This window comes from Ailuropoda melanoleuca, chromosome 20 (assembly GCF_002007445.2).
Source record: "Ailuropoda melanoleuca isolate Jingjing chromosome 20, ASM200744v2, whole genome shotgun sequence".
Lineage (NCBI taxonomy): Eukaryota > Metazoa > Chordata > Mammalia > Carnivora > Ursidae > Ailuropoda > Ailuropoda melanoleuca.
Genome location: NC_048237.1, coordinates 19414886 through 19436115, shown reverse-complemented (window position 1 = coordinate 19436115; position 21230 = coordinate 19414886).

The following is a 21230-nucleotide window of genomic DNA, read 5'->3' as shown; positions in this document are numbered from 1 at the left end:
TTAATTAAATAGCACATAGCCATATGGATTACCAATTCAATTGTATGTGAAAAAAAGGATTATCTTTAGAAAACATTAATTTGTCATTTTCTCATTACCTTACTCTATCATTGCTTTCCTAAGAGCAAATGATGATTTTTTTTTTCTTTTTCTATCATTCCACTTTTACAAATTCTGGCTTTCTAGTAGTTAGCAAAGCACTATAAACCCTGGGATCATGTTTCCTATCATTAATAAATTAAACTTTGAAGTTAGAACAATAAATCTATTAAAAAGAATTCATGTCCTATAATCCTGTATAAGGCTTTATAAGGCTGATAAGTATATAATGAAAAGCTGGGATTAAACATATTTTGTGAAAAGACCATTTGCATTAAAAAAAAAAAACCTTTATCTGATATCTCCCAATATCCTAAATTCTGAACTTCAAAATGATTTACTTTCTTTCTGTTGGATCTGATTAATTGTGCCCACTGATAACAATTTATATGGGATATATTGTTACTAATAGGGGATTATACAATATAATCCACAAACATAAACATCTCAAATATTAATAAAATCAATACCAATTGAAGGCACTAAAAGTGGTAAGAAAAATTATTCAAAGATGGAATCCAAGGAAAATATCTGCCAGTGAATAAACTTATCTGTTCATCTCATGAACACAAGGACAGTATGTAATACTTCAAAACTTTGTTTTATTTAATGATTTTATAAATTGTAATTTTTAATCTTTCCTATTTTTTCTAACTTTATATATTATATAAGCTATATTGGATAAAATAAAATCACAGATAATCTTTATTATCACAAACATATATCACCATATATTTAGAAGATCTAAGAATAATACATACTAAAATAAAAAACAAAGTTATAATGATATAGGGAGCCATTTATAAAGTTAAAATTGTCTTCAAACTTATGCTTCCTTGTTATATAGAGAAGAGACCCAGAGATACTTAGATTTTTTTCTAAAATCTTCTAAATTTGGCAAATCGAAAGGTCATTTGAATTTTCCATGCTTATGTTAATTCATGATGAATTAATAAACTGTAATTTTTACTCCCTAACTTCATGCCACTTCTCTTCTATAAGGTGGGGAGAGGGAGAGAGAGAGAGAGAAAGAGAGAAAGAAAATGTGATATATAAGTTCATACTGATATTAATATTGATCAGTATATATTCCATATACATGGAAGCTGTGGTGTACATATGTATACATGTGTGTATGTTCAGTGATAGAAGAAAAAGAGAGGGAAATAGAGATTTTCACAGAACCTTAAAGGTTAAATACAGGGAATCTCACCTTCAAAATAACCAACTTTCATTAGATGCTTAACTTAGATTTTTGTTTAAATAGAATTCATCTCTAGATGTGATTTTGAGGAAAAAATTGCAGTATACTGTAAGTTATACTAGTTAAGAAATCATTGCCAAGACCAAAGTCTAGCAGTTTTACCCTTATGTTTTAATTTAGGAGTTTTACAGTTTCTGTTGTTAATTCATTTTGAGTTGATTTTTGTGTATAGTGTAAGATGAGATGAAGGTAAAATAAGAATCCACTTCAATTTTTTTGCCTGTGGATATCCAGTTCCCCCAACACCAGTTGTTGAAGAAACAAGACTTTCCTGTTGTGTAGCCTTGGCAGCCATATGAAAGATCTTTTTTTTCTTTAAGGACTTTATTTGTCACAGAGAGAGCACAAGCAGGGGGAGCAGCAGGCAGAGCAGGCAGAGGGAGAAGGAGGCTCCCTGCTGAGGAAGGAGCCTGATGTGGGACTTGTTCCCAGGACTTTGGGATCATGACCTGAGCCAAAGGCAGCCACTTAACTGACTGAGCCACCCAGGCGTCCCTGAAAGATTATTTGACCACACAAGTGAGGGTTTATTTCTGGGCTCTCTATTCTGTCCCATTGGTATATATGACTATATTTATATCAGTACCATAATGTTTAGATCATGGTAGCTTTGTAAGATATTATGAAATCAAGAATTATGATGCATCCAGATTTGTTCTTTCACAAAAGCAAAAATAGACAAGTGGGATTATATAAATCTGAAAAGCTTCTGCACAGCCAAGGAAATAATCAACAAAATAAAAAGGCAACTTACAGAATGGAAAAAAATATTGCAAACCTTATAGCTGATATCCAAATATATAAGGGACTTCTACAACAGAATATCAAACACAAACAAAGAAATAGCATGATTTAAACATGGGCAAAGGATTTAAATAGAAATTTCTCCTAAGAAGACATATAAATGGCCAACAAGTATATGAAAAGGCGCTCAATATTACTAGTTATCAGAGAAATAAAAATCAATACCACAATGAGATATTACCTCATACCTGTTAAGATGGTTATTATTTAAAAAAAAAAAAAAGACGTGTTAGTGAGAATGTGGAGACATTAGAACTCTTGTACCTAGTAGAAATGTAAAATGGTAAAGCAACTATAGGAAACAGTATGGAAGTTCCTCCAAAAATTTTAAACTACAACTAGTATGTGATTCAGCAATCCCACTTCTTTTTTTTTTAAAGATTTTATTTATTTATTTGGCATGGACAGAGACAGCCAGTGAGAGAGGGAACACAAGCAGGGGGAGTGGGAGAGGAAGAAGCAGGCTCATAGCGGAGGAGCCCGATGTGGGGCTCGATCCCACAACGCCGGGATCACGCCCTGAGCCGAAGGCAGAAGCCCAACCGCTGTGCCACCCAGGCGCCCCTCAGCAATTCCACTTCTACATACATATCCAAAAGAATTAAAATTAGGATCTTGAAGAGATATCTGCACTTCTATGTTCATTGTAGCATTATTCACAATACCCAGGATATGGCAACAACCTAAGTATCCATTGATGGATGAATGAATTAAGGAAATATGATATGCACACATAATGGACTTTTATTCAGCCACTGGAAAAAATTCTGCTATAGCAACAGCATGGATGAAGCTGGAGGATATTATTGGAAATGAAATAAGCAGTCATAAAAGAAAAAGTACTGCATGATTCCACTTATATGAGGTATGCAAAATAGTGTAAGTCATACAAGCAGAGAGTATAGAATGATTGTTGCCAGGGGCTAAATAAGAGGAAAAGGAGGAGTTATTGTAAATGGATATAAGGGTTTATTTTTTTATTTTTTTATTTTTTAAAGATTTTATTTATTTATTCAACAGTGATAGAGACAGCCAGCTAGAGAGGGAACACAAGCAGGGGGAGACGGAGAGGAAGAAGCAGGCTCATAGCAGAGGAGCCTGACGTGGGGCTCGATCCCATAACGCCGGGATCATGCCCTGAGCCGAAGGCAGACGCTTAACCGCTGTGCCACCCAGGTGCCCCTGGATATAAGGGTTTAGTTATACAAAATGAAATTCTGGAGATCTGTATAACAGTAGATACGTAGTTGTATCAATAATTGAATCTGAACACTTATATGTTCTATGACAAGCATGTTGAATTAAAGCAAAGCTGATTTCTAGTTTTCTGTATTTTCCACTTGAAATTTCTTAGAATAATATTTACTAATAATTCACTGTCTTTAAAAATAGGTTATTAAAGGGACGTAAGATAAATGACAAAGGTGAGGATAAAGCAAACGTGAAGGTACTGGCCACTTTATTGGTGGTAAGTTATTTGTTAAATGAATAATGGCACTGAAAAACCCCACAGATTAATAAAAGAAACTATCAAAATTTTGAAAAATGAAAGTTCTACCTGAAAGTGAAAAATCTCAGAGTTTTACGCATATTTCTAAAATTGAGCTGCTTTCTACTGTATCAAAGAATAATGTATGTTATAAAAAGATGGTACCTTAGTAAACAGGAATCACATATAAATGTGAAAAATTAAATTAGCTGTGGAATGGGCACTTTCACATGTATTGAGGGAATTTACAGGCTGCAAATTAAAACTGTAAAAAGAAATCATTTAAAATGTTATATGCAACTAATGAATCATCAAACTTTACATCGGAAACCGGGGATGTACTGTATGGTGACTAACATAATATAATAAAAAATCATTAAAAAAAATTTAGAAGAATAAATGTCACTATTTTGTTATTAAATATGCTATTTTAATATACTTTGTAAGATAAAAAGAAAAAACAAAACTTATGAAACTTCTAGCATACCATTTAAAATGAGTATTACAAGTTTGAGTTTAAATTATACTCTATTATAAATAATGATGTACCCACAATTCACAGTTAAGTTTACAATACAAAAAGATAATTTATTTTTAATTTTGGAAATAGAATGTAATTTCTGCTAAAAAAAATTCTTTCAGGAAAGTGTTTTTTTCTAATCTTATAAGTTTTTAAATTCACATAATCATGTTTTCATATCACTGAGTAAACAGGATCTAAATAAAATATACACACAATTTAGTAACATTATTTTAACAATTAGAATAGACATTACCATCTCTTTGGTTTCCTCACATTAAAAAATAACGTGATCTCCTCCAAGGTCAGAGCATTCTTGATGGTGATGTGATATGTGTGGTTATTGAAAGGAAGTATAGTATTTCATTATTAATGGCCTCATGTGTACGTATCATAATCTATTTAATCAATCATCTACTTTTTGTATGCTTCCTAATACTATAAGCAACACTCTGAAGCCACTCTTTTCTGTATCACATGCTGTTCCTTTACCATTATCTGCCTAGAATAGAGCCAAATTATTGAGATTGCAATTTCAAAGATGAGGCACATTTTAAAGTTTACAGTGACATTTAAAGGGACAAATCACTATTCTGAAATGTTAAACTATTCACATTCCCTTATCAGTTTATAAGCATGTCAGTTTCTTGTCGCCCTTGACAACAGAAGTTTTACAGATTAGGAAAGTATAATTTTATATATATTGGGATATGGAAGATTATGGCATGAACAAAACTAGCAAAATTATTACAGATAATTAATTCTCATAGATTTTGACAGAATTCAATTTTTATATCCATATAGGTAGTTACCTCCACATTTTCTCAATTTAGGATTATATTGTATTTAGGTATATATATATTTCATAGTCTCCTTATATGAACAGAACAGAAATTGTTATAAAAGAACAGTGATAAGAATTTGCTATTCATTAATCTGAAAGATACAATGATTTTATTTTCAAAATTGGTATTTTTAAATATCTCAATAAATGACTATGCAGTATGATTAATATATGGGTCACTGCAATAAGGATGGGCTTTGGAATCAAAACTTTTTTTTTTTTAATTCTTTTTTTTTTTTTTTAAGATTTTATTTAATTGACAGAGATAGAGACAGCCAGCGAGAGAAGGAACACAAGCAGGGGGAGTGGGAGAGGAAGAAGCAGGCTCATAGCAGAGGAGCCTGATGTGGGGCTCGATCCCATAACGCCGGGATCACGCCCTGAGCCGAAGGCAGACGCTTAACCGCTGTGCCACCCAGGCGCCCCTGGAATCAAAACTTAGCTTGAATCCTGCTCAGCCAGAGACCCATTTGGTAAATATGGCAAAGTTTCCCAAGTTCATTGAAGTCTCAATTTCTTTATCTGTACACTGGGAATAATGTCAATTACCTCATCAATTTATGTAAATGCAAATATAAAAAAAAACTAAAATTATTAGTATATTGCCTATACATAGCAACCGTGTCCTTAAATTTTAGCAAGTCTTATTATCTCTATTACTATTTGTCTCTAATTTTATTGTACCAATGAATTATTCTTAACAATTCCATTTTGGAGTAGATACTATATCCAACATATTACATATGAGAAGATGGAAATTGGGATAATAAAATAGTTTTCCTCTTAATATAGTGCTTTAATAAATGTAGAAAGCACACTGGTTATGAGAATCTCATGATTTCCCAGAATAATAATTTATGGAAAAATCATGAAGCTTTAAATCTTTTATTTTCTTCCTCAATATCCTAAAATAATTATAGAAGTTTCATGGCCCAATGTAGCTCATAAAATTTCTTCAAGGCATGTAATATAATTCTGAAAGTTTGTAACTCAAAGAGTGAAATCTAAAGTTATACAGGAATTCAGACACATGATTCAGTTTTACTTATGTGAGACTTTGGGGTGTGTGTGTGTGTGTGTATACACTTTCTTTAGAAAATAAAGCAGAGAATGGGGCAATGATTTGCCAAGCTAAAGAGAAGACTAAGGAAACAAGGGAAAATCATGAGACATCTGGAAAGGTCATTTCACGCAGGGGCTACAGCAGGCTGAAGGCCCTCAAATGAGAGCATGCCTGGCATGTTAGAGAAGCACGAGGAGGCCAGAGTAGATAGGATCTACTGAAAGGGAGAAAGCCTTAGAAAATTAAGGCAAGGTAATAACAGAAGGAACTGCTTGCACTTACTCTGAGTGAGATGGGAAGCCATTAGGTGTCTTTTATCAGAGTACTGATATTATCTGACCTAATTTTGGGAAAAATCACTCTACTTGCTGCATTGAAAGCAGCCAAGTGCAGGAGGGGAGTGGTAGCAAGAGCAGAAAGAGGAAGATTTTCTAGGAGGTTCTAGCAATAGCTCAGCCTTGGCTCAAAATATTAGTTATGAAAGTGTTAAGTAAAAGAAAAAATATTTTGACTTTGAAGTTACACCTGACACAATTTGTTAGACATATTGTGAAAGAAAGCAATCAAAGATGAGTTCACAGTTTTTCCCCTGAGCACCTGGAAGAATGGTGTTGCAATTTTCTGGAATGGGAAAAACAATATGGGGGAACATTTGGATGAAAGATGAATAATTTGGTTTGGATAAATTAAGTTGAAAATTCAATAGATGACAAGTAGACATAGTACATGGCTTTGAAGTTTAAAGGAAGGAAGGTGGGGGCGCCTGGGTGGCACAGCGGTTAAGCGTCTGCCTTCGGCTCAGGGCGTGATCCCGGCGTTATGGGATCGAGCCCCACATCAGGCTCCTCTGCTATGAGCNCTGCTTCTTCCTCTCCCACCCCCCCTGCTTGTGTTCCCTCTCTCGCTGGCTGTCTCTATCTCTGTCAAGTAAATAAATAAAATCTTTAAAAAAAAAAATAAAGGAAGGAAGGTGAAAGATCTAAATTTGAGAGTCATGAGAATGAGGTCACCAAAAGAGTAAATACAAGTAAAAAAGAAACAGGCTCAAGAAATAAGCCCTGCTTCACACCAACATAGGCATAGATGAGATGAAGAGAAACAAACTAGGCAACTTAAAAGGATTAACTGCTGACTTAGGAGAATAACAAGAAAGGAGAGAAGAAAATTATACCAGGGCAATATCCCCCCCATTTTACATAAGAGGAAATATGATGTTACAAAAATTAATGTGAGTCTCACATGAACTATTTTAATTAATTGTAATTCTAAGTTATATAACATGAAATAATTTTTAGTTTATTGCCAGCAAATATTATCAATACACTGAAAAAGATACTAGGTCAATCCTATATTGAGCATCATTTTCAAAGACTTATATTTAAATACCTCAAATTGTTATTATGAGAAGTGGCAGCACAGACATTAATAATTATCAATCTTAAATGGCATAAAAATCAGTCTCAGTATCAATGATACAATTTCTTAGAGAAAACTAAAAAAACAGTGGGCACAGCTATAGGAAAGCTGGGAGAGCAAGAGGAAACTGAGTCCCCACCTTAGAGAGCTAGCCTCCAGCCTCCTGGAGATAAGCATAATTACAGCAGTTTGAAAAACACCTGGGGTATAAGGGAGGGAGATTAGTTTACTTCACCAGGAGCAAAGGAGATGGGAGGTGCCATTTCCTAACCCTGCCCCCAAGGCTGGGCAAGCAGACATGTACCTAAACAAGTTCCGCATAATTACTCTCCACCTAACTTGCTAACAGCATGCCCTGCCCCCATGTTCTCTTGCAGACCTTCCCCCTGCAATATGTCCTTGGCCAGAGCTCATCCACAGCACTGCCACAAGCCTGGCAATGTGCAAGCAGCCCCAACAGGGGCAGCACCACTGAAAAGTGACCTTGATGAGGGAACAGAAGGCAAGCTGAGGACAAAGCAGANGCCCCCCCCCCACCCCCCCCCCCCCGCAATGGGATATATATGATGTTCCTCAGGCACTCCTGGTTGCCCTAAAGCTAAGGAAAGGAAAGACAAGTTATAGAGATCACAATTCTGCAAGACATGAGTCTCCCTCTATTTACAAATATCTTAGCAATCTACAAGAACAAATAATTTCTATCAATAACCTAGCTTCCAGAAGGAAATGTAGATACAGTTAAATGTCCTTATAATCTGCAACCCATTGACAGGTACTTGAGGCAGGCAAAGGATAATGTTCCTCCAGGAAGTTCCCAGCTATCTTTATGTTAATGCCTTGCTAGAGGGAAAAACAACCTTAACTTGACAATGGCAAAGCTTCCAGTATCCTGTGAGTCTTCTTTGACATATGAAAATCCTTTTGAAACCTCCCTTTTTCCTCACCTCCCACAACCCCATAGTATATAATCAGCCACTCCTCACAACCCAGGGCAGCAGCTCCTTCTGCCCACGGGTCCTGTCCCTGTGCTTTAATAAACCACCACTTTGCACCAAAGACATCTCAAGAATTCTTTCTTGGTCATTGGCTCTGGACTCCACCCCACTAAACCTCACTTATATTCCCAAACCACATCAACTTCTGTCCCACAAACACACTCCACTCCCAATGCTGCCCCAGCAGTGGGTTGGGGGCAGACATCTGGTCTGACTGTAGGACCCGCATACCAACAAAGCTTCTCAGGGGACAACATGAGGAAAGTACCTTGCAGTTCAGTGTTACTGCATCTCGCAGATGTCTATCTGACACAATTCAAGCCCCGGGTGTTCCCGAATGGCCCACTAACATTACAGGAATCAAACCCTGCCCACAACAGGCAAAGGCAAAGAGAGCCATTGTAGATGACTGTATTGAAAGCAAAAGTGGTTCAGCCTCAACAGTAGGGCATATCCACAAAAACAGCAAACACCCTTGAAGTTCCTGGTTCTGATGAACAGCAAACATTGCATTGTGGGAACTATAAAAAAGACCCACTACTTTCAAGACCAGGAGATGTAGCTAATTTTCCTAATACACAGAAACAGACACAGGGATAGACAAAATGAGGAAACAGAGGAATATGACGCCAATGAAAGACCATAACAAAATGACAGGAAGACAGCTAAATGAAATGTACATAAGTAATATGTCTGATAGGAAATTTAAAGTAATGGTCATAAAGATACTCAATGGACTTTAGAAAAGATTGGAGGACCTCAGTGAGATCCTCCACAAAGAGACTCAAAACATAAAAAAAAGAACAAATCAGAGATAAAGAACTCGATAATTGAAATTAAAAATATAGTAGAATAAATAGTAGATTCAAGGAAGCCGAAGAATGTTTCAGAGACCTGGAGGACAAAGTAATGGCAAACGTCAAGCTGAATAGGAGAAAAATAATGAAAAAATAATGAAAAATGAAAACAGACAGAGAGAATTAAGCAATATCATCAAACATAATGACATCCATATTATAGGGACCCCAGAAGTAGAAGAGAGAGAAATGGGGACAGAAAATGCATTGGAATGAATAACAGCTGAAAGCTTTCCGATTACAATTCCATTTACAATTGTACTAAACATAACAAAATACTTAGGAATACACTTAAACAAGGAGGTAAAAGACCTGTACTCTGAAAAGGATAAAACCTTGATGAAAGAAATTGAAGACAACATAAACAAATGGAAATATATTCCATGCTCATGGATTGATAAAACAAACATTGTTAAAATGTCCATACTACCCAAAGCAATTTACAAATTTACTGTAATCCCTCTCAAGACATCCACAGCATTTTTCACAGAACTAGAACAAATTATCGTAAAATTTATATGAAACCACAAAATAAACCAAACAGCCAAAGCAATCTTGAAATAGGGGAACAAAGCTAGAGGTATCACAATCACAGGTTTCAAGATACACTAAAAAGCTATAGTGATCGAAAGTGTGATACTGGCACAAACAGACACACAGATCAGTAGAACACAATAGCGAACCCAGAAATAAACCTACACTTATATGATTTTTTAATCTCCCAACAAAGGAGGCAATGGGAAAAAGAGAGTCTCCAACAAATGGTCTGGAGAAAACTGGGCAGCTACATGCACAAGAATGAAACTGGACCACTTTCATACACTGCACACAAAAATAAACTCAAAATGGGTTAAGAACCTAAATGAAAGGTGCAAAGCCATAAAAATCCTAGAAGACACAGGGAGTAATTTCTCTGACATTGGATGCAACAATATATTTCAAAATATGTCTCCTGAGGCAATGGAAACAAAAGCAAAAGTAAACTATTGGGACTACGTCAAAACAAAATGCTTCCGTACAGCAAAGGAAACAGTCAACAAAACAAAAAGACAATATCCTGATTGGGAGAAGATATTTGCAAATGACATATTCAATAAAGGGTCAGTATCCAAACGTATAAAAAACTTACACAACACCAAAGCAAACAAACAAAAAGAAATAATCCAATTAAAACTGGGCACAGCGGTTAAGCGTCTGTCTTTGGCTCAGGGCGTGACCCCGGCGTTATGGGATAGAGCCCCACATCAGGCTCCTCCGCTATGAGCCTGCTTCTTACTCTCCCACTCCCCCTGCTTGTGTTCCCTCTCTCGCTGGCTGTCTCTATCTCTGTCAAATAAATAAAAATAAAAATCTTTTTTAAAAAAATGGGCAAAAGACATGAACAGACATTTCTCCAAAAAAGACATACAGAAAGATGGCCAAGACACACACATGAAAAGATGCATAACATCACTTAACAGGGAAATGCACATCAAAATCAAAAAGAGATATCATCTCCCACCTGTCAGAATGCTTAATATCAAAAATAAAAGAAACAAGTGTTGGCAAAAATGTAGAGAAAAGGAACCCTTGTGCACTGTTGGGGGGAATAAAAACTGGTGCAGCCACTGCAGAAGAGTTTGTGGAGGTTCCTCAGATTAAAAATACATTTACCACATGATCCAGCAATGCCACGAACGGGGATTTACTAAAAGAATATGAAAACACTAGTTTGAGAAGATATATCCACCCCTATATTTGTTGCCACATTATTTACAACGGGCAAATTATGGAAGCAACTCAAGAGTCCATTGATACATGAATGGATAAGGAAGAGGTGGTACGTATATACAATGGAATTTTACTCAGCCATAAAAAAGAACGAATCTTGCTATTCAGAGCAACATGGATAGATATAGATGGTATAATGCTAAACGAAGTGTCAATCAGAGAAAGACAAACATCCTATGATTTCACTCATATGTGGAATTAAAAAAAGACAAATGAACAAGGAGAAAAAGAGACAAACCAAAAAACAGACTGGTAATTCTAGAGAATGATGTTTACCAGAGTGGAGGTAGGTGAGATATGGGTGAAAAACATAAAAGGATTAAGAGGTAAAAACATCCAGTTACAAAGTAAATAACTCAAGGAGATAAAAAATACAGTATTGGGAATATAATCAATAATACTGTAATAACTTTGTGTAGTGACTACACCTACCATGGTGAGCATTGAGTAATGTATAGTATTGTTAAGTCAATATATTATGCACTTGAAACTAATACAACATTATATGTCATTTATACTTCAATAAATAAAGAAGTTACATAATTTCAGAGTCACTTGAGTTAAAAAACTGCAGTAAATACAAAGTCTTAAATATTTGTGAATATCAAATGATAAAGTGTATGAAAGCCATAATATCTATGTACAAATTCAACACATTGTCTTGAAAAGCAACAATATTTTACATTGTCTGAAAACATGAATATAGATATGACCATAATCTTATTGATGAAAATATTTTATTCCAACAATTCAATCATTTTGTCATACAAGTTAAATCTCATGTATAAGTTCTTTATTTTCTTAGTGTTTGCCCTACATTTGATTAACCTGTAATACCATGACATAGTAAGAAATCTACTGCACAAAATTATTTAAGCCTAAATATAATTATCTTGCTTGGCAGTAATTTGCTTTAATTGGCTTATTATACCTCATATTACATTTTACTGCCTTTGGCATGGGTCTCTTTAAAACAAATTTATTAAATGATACAGGCAACCATACAAATAGATGAAAAATATTTACCAGCCCACAAAATGTTTTACCAGCCCTTCTGCTTTTGTGACATCCCAACTGTAGTAAAATTAAGGTGATGAGCATCCTTTGTGACTCACTCAGCAAAAGGTTTTTGCTTTGAATCCACAACAAATGGCTAATTTCCAAATGTTAATCATTATTTCTGAATGATTTCCAACTTGAAGCTATGGACATCATGATCTAATATCTTGAATCCCCTAAAATAATTATTCTATAACCAATACTTATATATATTTATGTATATTTAAATACCTGAATCTTTAATGGAATAGGGGAGGAGAGTGCGAATATAGTCAAGGCAAGGAATTACTGAATCATGTTTTTCCTGTGATGCCTATATCCAGATAATCGCTAACCATTTTCTAAAATAACTTACTTTTTGAGAGGAAAGCTGTAAAGTTGCTGCTTCAACCACTACGCTCAACAATTCCTTTTGTATTATTCACATTGTCTGGGAATTGACAATAGGAAAGATCTTGTGATGAAAGGTGACTCACGTAGATCCCTTGTGACCATCTTAGACTCCTAACGCTGTGCCACTGCTTTCTTAGCAGCTAGGTGCTGAGTGACAGCACGGGAATATGACTATAGCAACATGATTCTTACCTCTACTGTTAACTCCACGTAGAGCCTTAGATTTGTCATTTAGTCTCATTGGACTTTAATGTCCTTAATGTTAGAATAGGTTTAGATAATTAGGTAATTTCTAAGGCCCATCTGGCTTATTAGACTTTTGGATCATTGTTTGGCCTAACACAGGGTGACAGACATACCTACTGGCAAGTGCATCTTTAAGGCCACTCTGCTTGAGATACTTGTCATTTTAAAATTTGTTAAAAGGAATCCGTAACTGCACATATTGATTTATCAACACAATGTGAGAGTCATCTATCCTAAGCAACCAAGAAAGGTGTAAAAGAAATAAAGAACAGTATCTAACCTTGAAATAATGTATGGAACACAAAAAAAGATGTGAATATATGAATGCATATTTATAAGCAAAACTATTGGTAGTCCATGTAGAGGGATTTTTCACAAAATTAAAGAGTTCTAAAGGTACAAAAATAACAAGGCTTGAAACTTAAAGGAAACTAACATACAGAACAGAGTCTCAGAAAGAAATAGATCAGTTATAGACTGGGTCAAAAATTGAGAGATTATAGAAATCAAGACAAGAGAGTTCTCTGATTAAAGGAATGGTCAAAAAAACTGAGGGCTTCAGAGGAGAGGGGGGTGGGGGAATGGGATAGACTGGTGATGAGTAGTAAGGAGGGCACGTATTGCATGGTGCACTCGGTGTTATATGCAACTAATGAATCATCGAACTTTACATCGGAAACCGGGGATGTAATGTATGGTGACTAACATAATCTAATAAAAAAAACATTTAAAAAAATAAAAAAAATAAAAAATGTCAAATATTTCCAGAATCTCAAGTCTCATTAGATTTGTTAACAAGATGGAATTGTTGACCTTGATGAGGACAGGTTAGTAGTACTTCAAGTCTTTATACTGTTTCCTTCTCCAACTGCATATAAAGCTCTCCTTGCTTCCTTTACTCATGAGCAGAAAGAAGCTCTTTTAGGAGCAATCAAATTAGTATAGATATACAGAACCATCAAGTTGGAGCTGTTGTATCCTTTTTATATTTGCATTTGTTCTTTTACATTTGTATTTGGTCTTTTGCCCCTAGCTTTTAACAATGTGGCTGTCATTAGTAAGTTTGATAAATATTGAATGGGTTGCATCTATAAGGAGACTATTCTTCATAAATTATAGCCCCTTCTATTTTGTGAACTCATGGAATTTGGTTCGATTTCTTAAGAGATTCAAAACATTCTATGATATAAATGAAAAGATTTAGGAAAGAAAATCATTTTGGGCTAGATCTACTTTTTGAATTTCTTTAATTTTAAAAAGCAGTACATTTACCAGCAAATTCACACACGCTGAAGTGATGTAATCTTCACCCACACTCCATATGCTTATTCACAAAATTGGACTTGGAAATTTTATAAACTTTTTTTTAAGTTTGTTTTATGCTCAGTGCCCATTTGCTCTACATTTCCCTTTCAGTATAGAACTGTGAAATGGGACTCTGATTCCTTTGATGGTTTTTGTTACATAGAAAGCTCTGAACTGGACAGTCATTTCCAGCAGGTTCATTCTTTGTAGAATAGATTTCTGTGTGAGACAAAAGCTTAAATGTTCCTCATCAATGGAGCCGAGAGAGAGTGAGCTCCTGAGAATCAGCCTCCACATTACATGGATTTTCTACATTTCTCTAGTCATGCCTATGAGAGGCCTTTTGGGGGAAGTTATGCCCCTACTGGTTCAATTGTCATGATCTATGATGAGGTAAGAAGTTGAAAGCCACAATGATTTCCCTGGCTGCCTGGGAAAATGTGTGAAACTTGAAAGGCCAGACTTTGAATATAGGCTGCCCTGACTGGTCCTATTTGACAGTAGATCCCATTCTGATATAAATCTCTAAGATACTGCCTCACCAAATTCAGGAAGAGATTACATAATTCAGTCTCTCAGTGATTTTCTAGGTAACTGAGAAACTGATATTAGTGAATTGTTGGTATTACTTTCTTACTTCAGTTGGGCCTTGAAGAGGAAAAAAAAATATGACCTAGATAGGAATTAGGGGCACTAAAATGCAGTTGGGGAACATAAGTGGAGGGCAACGTTCTTAATCGTAAGAGTAAGTCTCTTTTCTATTCCACCTTCCTTTGTCCCAGGGAGTTGTCCATTCAACTAAAAATTCCGGTCATGTCAGTTTTTTATTTTTATTTTTAAAAGATTTTATCTACTTATTTGACAGAGAGAGAGACAGCCAGTGAGAGAGGGAACACAAGCAGGGGAAGTGGGAGAGGAAGAAGCAGGCTCCCAGCGGAGCAGGGAGCCCAATGCGGGGCTCGATCCCAGGACCCTGGGATCAAGCCCTGAGCCGAAGGCAGACGCTTAATGACTGAGCCACCCAGGTGCCCCCATGTCAGTTTTTAAAATTTTTTTTTCCATAAACTCTCATTGACTTCCAATAATATCAAGGCTATCAAACACATCATGCATGGCTTTCCCAGATTTCATCACTTTTTTTTTTTTTTTGCAACAGAGTCCACATACTTCAGTGAAATACAGTGAAGAATGAGGATAAAACCTCTTTAGAGTATTTTAATAAAAATGAAAAAAGTGAATTTGCTTAAGTGATATTTAGTATGCTAATACTTGCAGGAAAATAATTAGTCCATATAACAGCTTTGATACGTTACCTACATATGAGGAAGAGAAGTCTCAACATACAGGGTTTTAGTATTTTCCCTCTGTTATAATATAGTGTTTCTTTAGTTTATATGTCTGAGGTATGTGAGTTCATAGAAACAAAATATGTAACTTTAACCCTCATGATATCAAGTATCTGGAAGAAAAAGAAAAGGAACTCCAGGAAGGATATAACGTATACAACGTAAGAATTACAAGTAAGTGGAAATCACAAATAAGTCATTAGCTATATTACAGGCTTGAAACAATACAATTAAATCAGATTTGAGAAGTTGCCAAAAGCATTGGAATTATCAAAAAAGACAATCTGAGATAGATGTTTGTGTCTATTAGTGTTAAAAATAAATCTCTCCTTCAGAATACAGTATATTAAAAAAGAATACAGTGTGTTAATATTATCATTAAGCATAGCTGCAAACATTTATAAATTCAAACCCAGAACGTAGCCAAAAACCTTTATATTAGAAAAAAATTGAAATATATCATTTATTTCATACTTATCCTTTTAAAAATGTTCTATAGTGTATCACTAGAAATACGATAATAGAAATACAATAGTAGATGTACATTATTTATAAATATAAAAATGTGCCTGTATTAAGTTTTCACATTCTTTTTGTCTTTTTTTTTTATTGTATTAGTGAATTTAGGGTTTCAGCATGCCAGCATTAACTATAATGTGAATGCATTCCTTCAAATTTTACAAAGCAAAGACTATGAAGGCATGATCAAAAGTGAAAGGCCGGTCAGCCTGTCATGCACTGGACTCTTATCCCTACCTTTCCACTACGAGAATCCTCAACCTTTCCTTCCTTTTTCTGCCTGGTTTATTTTCTTATAGGCTAACATTGCTTTCAAGGACCAAAACAAAGTCAGTTCCTCAGAAAAACAGTCTAGGTTCCCCAAAAGAGAAGGAATCACTCTCCCCTCCCTGTCTTAGTAGACCCCATAGAGCACAGTGCAGTCATAGAAATTTATGAAGTATACTGTGTATATTTTGCCATATAGACAGACAGTCTGTCACAGACTCATTATGTTCAGGCACGATGCATCATGTTTGATGCATCACTGAGACCTACAACAAGTGTTTTGTATATGCTAAAATCTTTAAAAATATAAATTTAATTAATTTATGAATATTTAAATGTTGGTATTGTGGTTTTACATGTGCTGAACTTTCTCACAGGTATAGCATTTCCTTTTGAGCCAAGTGCAACATTTTTTTTTTTTTTCTCATTTGTGGACACCCAAGGTGATTACCCATTGCTGCTGGTCCACATCAGCTTCACAGCAATCCCACTCAGCTTTATAGATAACTCTATAAAGGAGGATGTTATCTCTGTTTGGTCACATGTCTTTTTTCCCCAAGGCTATAAATTCTTTAAAGGAGGAAAGCCATATATTTTTTGCTACATGCAATACATAATGCCTTAGAGAATATGTATATACATAAATGTCATCAACCGTGCCTGCTGATTGCTCCAGAATTCTGAAAGTCACATTGTCTGGTGATTTTTAGTGAATATAAGATAGCATATATTCAAAAAAATTATTTAATATTTGAAGATCATGGTGCCAGTAAAAATAGTTCTGTGAGCTGTTTTCTTTTTTTTTTTTCTTTATTTTTTAATAACAACTCAAGTAAAATCCCTTCACAGAAATAAAAGTGCTCAGAGTGACCTTGGCATGTGGTCAATGGCGGAGACATTGTGAACACATATTAAACATTCATTTTAATTGTAACTTAAATTTGTGGTAAAGAGAATCATTTTCTTTCATTAGTCTCTATTGTACAATATCAAAAAAAATAGAAGAATTGCAGATAAAAAGTTCCAATGACCTTCTTCACTGTGTCTAGAAAAACTCCGTGTAGTTTATAAAGTCTTTTAGTCTACAATATATTTATTGGATATTTAATATTCAAGGAAGTATCACGGATTATTATAAAAATTTGAATACTACAGAAAAGGAGTGAATACCTGTCTAAGCACATAATCTATAGAAAATTTCTAATAACATTTTGAGTATTTATTTCTCTGTTTTGTGTATACACCATGGAGTTTAATAAGAAATCTTTCATGTTAAAAACTGAAACAAAGGGTGCCTGGGTGGCTCAGATGGTTAGGCGTCTGCTTTCAGCTCAGGTCATGATCTCTGGGTCCTGGGATCAAGCCCCACATTGGGCTCCCAGCTTAGCTGGGAGTCTGCTTCTCCCTCTCCCTCTGCCTCTCTCCCTGCTTGTGCTCTGTCTCTCTCTAGCGAATAAATAAAACCTTATAAAAAAAAAAAACTAAAACATATTTAAGAATGTTTTAGGGTATTAGTTTTATATAATAACATTTTTTCAATTTTTTCTTATGTAACTCAAAATCCATGGAAATGAAACAAGCAAAATTATTGATTCACGATGTTTCCCTTCCTTCCTCCCTATAGTTTATTTTAATCATGCAATTAGTAACTTTGAACTCACCATCTAACATAATCAATGACTTTGACAAAAAATTGTATATAGCTCTGAAGATCTTCAGGATTACATTTCTATTTATCATAATAACCTTTCTCAATCCTATTGTTACTAATACACTGTTTTTCTTTAATATTGTTTTCCTTCATCAATATGTATTTCTGACAGCATTACTTTTTGGTGTGCTTATATTTTAACATCAAAAGAGTGTAACTCAGTTTTTATCACATAAGTTAAATTCATCCATTCCCTGATTTGTTTATTAATTTAAACTTCATGTGCCCAAGTATTTCCTTTAAGATCATTTAAATTGTTGTATTAATGAGGTTTATCATACAATGTTAAAATAATCTTATCTCCAAAATAACAGACTCATAATAAACACTTCAAACAATAAAGAAGTCTATAAATTAGAAAATAATCCAGTCTTGCCATCAGAGAGATAGTTTGAAGCTTGATATAAATCTGCCCAGACATAAATATCATACTCAATCTTGAAAACATTATTCCACTTGCTATACAGAGTGATACATCAATTTGTACAAATACAATATGTAAATCAGTGTCCGATTGGGGGTCATTTACACCAACTCTAAATTATATTCTTTTAATGAATTTCTTTGGTATATCATTGCACATCTCTGTTCATGTTTCTGAAACAGACACATTTAGGAGTGATGAAAGATATTAAAAATTTTGAGTTATAAAGATATTGCCTCACATCAAGGGGCATTCTCATTCACATACTCACACACATTATTTGAGAGTACTTGTCTAACCCCATTTGATAATATGGTAATTATAAATCCTTTTTACTCTCTGTTATGCCATAGTAGAAGGTAAAAATCAATAATCACAATGCCATACAGAAAAATAAATAAATTTCTGAATTCTGTGTATCTGCTTTATCTTTAAATACAATAAACTTTTGATACATGTTCAAAGATACATGGAAAAACAAAACAAATTTTACTCTTTGGCAATAGCTCAGTTTTTGTATGTTAGCATGGGGACATATCCAGAAAAGAGGGGTTAATTGTTGCTGGCTCAATTAGTGCGACCTGAATGAACCTTTTTTTGGGGGGGTGGGGTGGGGAGAGCTTGAGGGTAAATTAAGACAACATTTAGTTCTGCTTATTAGCTGTGCATAAATTCTCCCAAGAGCCTAATTAGCTCTGTCACTGTAAGTGTCTCAACCATTTACACAAGAGAACATTTTCCTTCCCTTTACATTTTGTCATGTAATAAACTACAGCAAAACTGATTTTAAACCTGTTTATTAAGTAGTGATATAGTTTGCTGAAGGTTACAACATATCCTACAATTAAACAGACATATTGAAATTTTTTGTGACCTCTGGGATATTGACTTAATATTAAATAGCAGGCAGCAAAGTGTCCTCCTGTTCATTTGTTTTCCATGTAGCCATTAGGCTTTAAATGTACTTTTATTTTGGTGATTGAAATCTTTTATGGTTACATCACTAATTTTTATTTCTGTTATCTTGCTGACTTCATAATAAATTATCTTTTTTTTAATAGCATGCATAGGATTTCCAGTCCTTCATTTTATGAAGTTGTTGTCACTCCTACCTTTTCAACCAATTTTCTTCCCTATTTCTATTCACATTTACTTTACTAAGTATCATGTTTGACAGCATTTACATTTTCTTCTGCTATCATAAGTAAGTTTTTGGCTTATTACCTAGGGATTACTGATTCTAACATGAAAAAAAAACAATCATTTTTACACCTTTATATCCTCACGTATATTTTTACATACATTCATTATGACTTTCCTGTTACACACCTTTTTGGGATCCTTTGTTTGCTTAATGATTTTCCTTTAGTTGGGCACAGTGTGGTATTCTAAGTGATTACTGGACTAAGATGTTTGAGAATCCAGTTCTAGCTCTGCAATTTATTGTGTGGACTCCTATTTAATTTCTGTTTCTTCATTTCTTCACATATAAAATGGATAAATAGACAGTAAGCCGGATTTGGGTGTTTAGAGGATTCACTGAGATTACACATATACACATGCATTTGAGTTAGATGGAAATTTAGTCCCCAAATCCACACAGGTCCTAATCACTGGAACTTTTCTATGTTACCTTACTTGGCAAAATGGATTCTACAGATGTGATCTCAAGATGGGGAGACTATCCTGGATCATCCAGATAAATCCCAAATGTAATAGCAATCCTTATCAGTAGGGGGTAGATTTGTCAGAGAAGGAGAGAAGCGAAGCATAAATTAAAGTGATGTGGCTAAAAGCCAACAGCAACCAGATTCTGGAATAGGCAAGGAATAAACAAATTTTCCCCTGGAGCCTCCATAAGGGACCAGAACTTCTGACACTATCAGAGGTATTCTTTTTAAAATGTATTCCTCATAACTTTCCATAAACTGGACATTATCTTTACCTACATTTTACAGATGAAAAAAACTAAAGTAACCTGCCCAAAGTCACCAAGAGGAGGCTTTGCATATCTAATTAAGTTTTACTCATTTCATTTTTTATTTCTATTATATAAATTTGCTTATGTATCTGTACCCTTTACCACAAAGTCCCCTACTGCCAGTGCCCCTATCTACCTCAGACCTTTATATATAGCTTAATCCATGACCCATACATCATAGGCAAGGTTACCCAATACAAGACGAACTTCTCACCATCATGTATATGTCCACTCACAGTCATTAAATGATGCCTCAGTCTCTCAGTGGTCTCAGAAACCTAAAATTTTATATTGGTAGTAGCATACACTTTTAGAGTAAAATTCTACTCATTGTCATACTCAGACTTTTTGTAAATGGCAGAACAAATGATTTTAGTCAAAAGAGCACTAGACTTCAAGTCAAACAATTTGACTTTAAATCCTGCTTCGACGACCGTTAACTGATGCCCTTTAAAATATCACCTTCCTTTTCTAAACCTGTTTCTTCTTTAAAATGACAATGGTTATACCTCCCTCAATGATTTATTGTAAAAATTAATGAAAAAATGTGAAAGAAAATATCCAGGATGCACTTTGACAATTATTAGCCATTAGTGTAATTCTCTCCTATATCAGAGCTCAGGGACAATACATATGAAATCAACGATATTAATGTTGTGCTTTCTTTAGAAAATAAAGTACCACCTTCCCTTACTATTAGTTCAAATATGCTTTAAATTTTTTTGAGAATATCAGTGGCATTCTATTTTCATATTTGAGTTAAAATCCATCAAAGTTTTAAATTTCACTTACATAAAATGTTTAAAAATGTTCCTCACAAGATTTTTCAAAGAACTGATTAAACGGTATCTTTTAGAA